The sequence below is a fragment of the Labeo rohita genome, unplaced genomic scaffold, assembly GCF_022985175.1.
Source record: "Labeo rohita strain BAU-BD-2019 unplaced genomic scaffold, IGBB_LRoh.1.0 scaffold_540, whole genome shotgun sequence".
Classification (NCBI taxonomy): domain Eukaryota; kingdom Metazoa; phylum Chordata; class Actinopteri; order Cypriniformes; family Cyprinidae; genus Labeo; species Labeo rohita.
Window position 1 is genome coordinate 47,192 of NW_026129463.1, and position 6,000 is coordinate 53,191.

Consider the following 6,000-nt stretch of genomic DNA (forward strand, 5'->3'; position numbering starts at 1 on the left):
CAATTTATTACAACAGCGACAAGCAGTCAAAGTAAAGGTCTGTGAAAGTGAATTTGTACCTCTTTGGGATGTGGCAACCTGGCAACCAGTGCAAAGTGACGATTTGTGTGACGTGCACTCTCTTCAGCTCATTAAAGTCTGCACTCAGTGCCATATGCTGGATTAGTTGCAGAGGCTTGAATAAGAGTTTGGATAAGGAGTTCTGTTGCATGCCCCATAAGGGCAAATCTGCAGGATCGGGCCACTGCAATGTGGTCAGTGAAGTTCATATGTGTCCACTGTAACACCACGGTTGGGCTGGCTAAAAACATGAGCAGTTCTGTCTTGGCAAGGTTGAGTTGATGGTCATTCAACATTCAGCAAGGCATTTCTGTTCAGGAGGCAGAGATGCGAGCAGTAACCGTCAGAAAATCCAGCTGGAATGAAAGAGAGAGATGTGTGTCACTACAATAGCAGTAATATTAAAAAATGCCATGTTTCTCAATGACTGACCCAATTATTTTTAACTCTAGGCCCAAATGACATGTTTTAATGGTCCTAGTTAACCCAAAAATTAATGTAAACATTCAAAAATGTTCAATATCAATAACGATACCTTGATTTCGATACTGGTTCCTGACTTTTAAAACCCTTGATGCCTTGCCACAGCCAGTGACCAGCACTTGATTTGGGCACATAAAGCATTCTGACATTTAATACTTCAAACAACAAGACATTTTTTGATACTCAGTAGTTTTGAGGCAATTTGGTGAGTGCCTAAAAACTATCAAAAAACGATACCCAGCCCTACCCAAAGCTGAAAATTATCTTGTTTTACTCACTCCCATGTATTCCAAGATGTCTTTTTTTGTTGTCCAACCGTCTAGACGGAGTTAAACTAGCGGTACTTTAAACCTACCATGACAGAAAACAACACCAAATTTGATTAAAGGGGTCATCGGATGCTAAGTTCACTTTTTCATGCTGTCTGAACATTAATGTGTGTTGGCAGTGTATGTACACATCTACCCTATAATGATAAAAATCCATGCGGTGGTTTTTAATTAATCTGTAAAAATAATATCCCCTTTTTCAAATTGAGCCATTCTCAGATGCCTGTCGTTGTGGCATCACACCCACAGAGGCCGCTCCCACGGTAGTTGATTGACATGAGCGATTTACCTCGAATCAGCCGTCACAGCCCACCCTCTTTGTTTCGATGCTGAAGCAGGTATGTAAATTAGACAAGAATATCTCAGATTGAGCGATTGAGGTGTTGTGTTGCTGGATGTAATAATGAACATAGTGGTCGTCATTTACTCCCGACATCTGAGCCGCTGAAGATGCAGTAGATTATGTTTGTTTGAGAAGGGAATGCGCCTCCCGATCTATCATATATCCGTCTATGTTCACGCGAATCATCGTCTGTCCACAGAGAGAAGAGAGGGGCGGGGTGAGCAGAGCTCATTTGCATTTAAAGGAACAACCCATCAGAATGAGATGATTTTTGCTGAGCTCATTTTGACAAGGTAAAAAGGGTGTTGTTTTACAAAAGCAGTGAGAATTTTTAATCAAAGTATATTAGAGACTTTTCATTAAGACCCTAAAGAATCAAATCATCTTGTGGAAAATGGGCATCCGATGACCCCTTTAAAATGAGCATATATTTGCAAGACAAGGTTAAAAGGGTAGTAAAAGTATTTTAAAACAATTAACAGTACATGTAGGCTACTGTATGTACAAATACTATTATTTGACCTTAAAACCTCACATTAACCTTCACATAATTAATGACCTTCAATGGTAATAAATACACTTTGACTAAATGATATGGGTTTTTTTTTTCTTATTTTTACAGGAATAATCTGTAATTATTACATGACATTTTATGTTAAATTACTCATTACTCTGGAAAATACTGAAAATTTCCTTTAAAAAAAAGAAAATGTATGTAATATCAAAATATAAGCAATTATCTGTAAATTTAATGGTTTAAAATACAGAAAATATCTGTAAAACAACAGGTATTTCATCGTATAATGAAAAAAAAAAAATACAGACATTTACGTGTAAAATTACATTTATTTTTAACAGTGTATGCTCAGTAGTTTTAGGCTTAACTGTCAACTGTGTTGCCCAGTAAAAGTAACATGGTGGACAGTAGCAAACATAGATGGTATTTTATGCACATATTCATACATATCACCTTTATTTATATAGCACTTTATACAATATAGATTGTTTCAAAGCAGCTTTACAGTGATAAACAATAATATAATGATTCAGAGATGCAACAGAGATCAATTTTAAAAAAAGGCAATGGTGTCATTGTTCAGTTAACATCAGACTGGTGATTAGTTCTGTTCAATAACTCTGTAAAGTTAGAGTATTGTTTACAAACAATTTAAAAATCAAGAAAATGCCATCTTTATCGCTTGATTTGTGTGTAGACCTGCATGTTTCGCCTCTCTTTGCACAAATTGGTGGGCAGGGCTAAACAGGCAGCGATGTTGATCTCCTTCTGCAGGGGCAGTGCTTATCCACACTACTACATCACTGAGTAGAGCATTCCAAAACTCATTCTGGCTAACTGCTTTCAATGTAAGCTATTTTTAACAACAAAGTTAGAGTTCTGAAACTTACAGAATGTTTTAATAGTACAATGACCTTTTATATGTCAAAAGATCAATGGAATTTTGGTTTCTCAGTTCATCACCCCTTTAACAAAGCAAGGGAAAGTCAATGTAGTAGCACACTTAACAGAAAGAGAGAAGCGTAGAAAGTATTCTTACTAGAGGAAGTCAAGCAGCAGAGCAGAATGTTAGCATCTTGGATCTATTTTTTTTTCACAGGACTTTTTAATGAAACCTGCAAATGGAAAATGCTACATTCAAGAACTTGTTCAATAAACTATTTAAGTGAGTGCAAACTAGAACCTGTTCACTAAGCACCTGCAGTGTATGTATATTTTTTCAATGATTGGAACCTGTTTAGTATCCAGCTGCAAATGTTTTCAAAACCAAATGTAAAAAAATAAATTAATTAATTAAAAAATGTTGTTGTAAGTATAACCTGTGATGTATTCGTGGTCCTTTCTCTACTTTCTCGTGTCCAGTCAACTGTGTTACCTTTGTCAACTATGTTACCTTACTGTCAACTGTGTTACTGATGAGTTTATAATTTTCAAAAATACTTAGTTGCCTACAGTACATGTTTAGTGTTAAGAGATTACCCACTGTGTCCTTTGTCCATCAAGGTATTTTTCTTTCAAAACAGCATATTTGACTTATTTGAGAAAATGTGATGACCATTTAACTACGTTTGTGAAAATAGAGTTCTATTATGCCTCTAAATATTTTCCAAAATGTATTAATGATTAACATTTTTTTAGTTTGGTAAGTAGATAAAAAATCTGTCAATCAGGTTATTATTTAAATTCTAGGTATTTTTCCAAGCTATGAACAAAACCGTATCTTGTCAGTAACATAGGTGTCCAGAATCTGATTTTTGAATAAAAAAAATCCTAAAACTAGGTAATCCTGAGCTTGGCTAATAGAATAAGTAGATGACTTTAAGGGTTTTATGTAAGGTCATGTTTGGGTTTTTGGAAAAAAGGAAATCTTTTTTCTGCACATTGTCAAATTCTAAATGTACCCCTAATTATAGAATGACCAATAAATTCTAATGCACATTTAGGCAGGTAGAAGTTGTGTTTTCTTCTGCCCATATAGACAGGAAAAGACCATCTGGCATGTAGAGCAGTTTGTCCTTTTGACATCTAGGGGTGTGTGAATCTGAAATTGATGGTACTACAATAATAAACCAATTTTCAACTCATGTAGAAGCTCATTCAAAGTGCTTGTGAAGACATTTTCATGTGCTTCTAATTATGATTTAATGTTGTGTGACTGTTCTTTTTTAATGTCGTAAAGTAGTCTGGTCTTATCTGGTCTTTGTTATACAGCATCACCTGTCTGTATGATACTGTATCTTCAGACTGTATTTAAGAAACATACTGTAAATATCTCCGTCCAGATCAAGGTTACTTAAGTGCCACACTTTATACAAGACATATTTCATTTTACACGTATTTTATACTCCAGATATAATCCATCATGAATAACATTTTTCTTTTCAATTTCTCATTTCTTAGTACAGTTTAGTCTCATTTTAGTGCTTTATTGTCCTTAAAGAAATAGTTTACCCTAAATGAATCTGTCATGTACCTGTCACCCTTGTGTTGTTCCAAACCCATATGACTTTCTTTACAACTTTACTTGTTGTTTTTATTTACAACCTTATGTTGTGTAAATAATAATTATGTGTAATTAATAAAGTTTCTTTAATTTGTGCTTCTTTCTGTTTCTGCCAGAATAACTGTATCATCTCCACAGGCTTGATAAGGATCTTTAATCCATTTGACAGTGACGCAGCAAATTTCCATTCCCTTTGCTTGTTAAAACAGCATTTCCTGAATTTGATTTAAACATGTTTCTTGCATTTTAAAAAAAATGCACAGCTGGAACAGTGCCACGTCATAGGCTACAAGTCGCAAAGCACCAGCAAAAGTTATTACCATGAATGTATCAGGGGAAAATAGTAAGGAGATTTTTGAATTATTTATTTATTTAGCTCCCGCCTCCCATGCTATAAATGTGTGTCTGCCCAGTCGAAGCAGACACAAACAGATGATTACTGCCCACAGACATACTAATGAGCATTAGTATTAGTATGTATAAACAACTTTGAGCTCATTTCTGAGTTTTTCCTATAGATCGATAGTGCTGGTGTGGATTTGCTAATTTTAACTAACATGTAGAATGCTAACATTAACCACTGTAACATGACACTGACACTTAGGTAGATATCTAGCAAACTGTAGGCACTAGGTATTTAGTTGCTTAAAGTTGCTTAAAGTATAGGTACTCTGTTAGACATTCTTGTAGTTTCTACAGTTATTTACTGTTTATCACCCAGTGTAATACTGCAAATGCCATTTACTGTCAGTAACTGTAATTCCTTTTGCATCATGGGAATTTTCTGTCATGTCAAACACCACATATGTGACCCTGGACCACAAAACCTGTCTTAAGTCGCTGGGGTATATTTGTAGCAATAGCCAAAAATACATTGTATCAAAATTATAGATTTTTCTTTTATGCAAAAAATCATTAGGAAATTAAGTAAAGATCATGTACCATGTACCATAAATTTCCTACTGTAAATATATCAAAACTTAATTTTTGATTAGTAATATGCATTGCAAAGAACTTAAATTGGACAACTTTAAAGGCGATTTTCTCAATATTTAGATTTTTTTGCATCCTCAGATTCCACATACTGAAATAGCTGTATCTCGGCCAAATATTGTTCTATCCTAACAAACCATACGTCAATGGAAAGCTTATTTTCAGGTTTTGGATGACATATAAAGCTCAATTTTGAAAAATTTACCCTTATAACTGGTTTTGTGGTCCAGGTTCACATATAGAGACTATTTTTAAAATTGCTGTATAATACTGTATTTGCAGTAATAGCCTCTTTGCTGACATTCCATCAAGGTATTTTTAGTTTCCATTTTAGGTATTTTTTAAGTTTCCATTTTTTACATTTGGATTGACAGGATTTGCCCTACACCTTCTCTACGACACTTGCAAATGCAAATCTGATTGTCATTCATGTCAGAATGCATGTGTGTTTGGAGTACTACATGATGATAAATATCATAAATGATAAATATAAAGCTATGTTTGCAACACCTCAATAAGGTGCTTGCTGTCTAAAAGGGCGAATATGTGTTTACCCCACTTAACCAGTTAGTTAAACTAGTTAGAACCTGCAAACTGGTTTAAATCACACCCTTCCATAAATGCTATTTATAAACCCTAGTCAAAGCCAGAAGACATTGGTTTCAACAGCCCAGGTTATTAAGTGGTAATGATGGGAGGGACTATGTTATCACAGTTGTTTAATGATATGATAAAGTAAAACCAGTCGAGGAATGATCTCTCATATCATCTT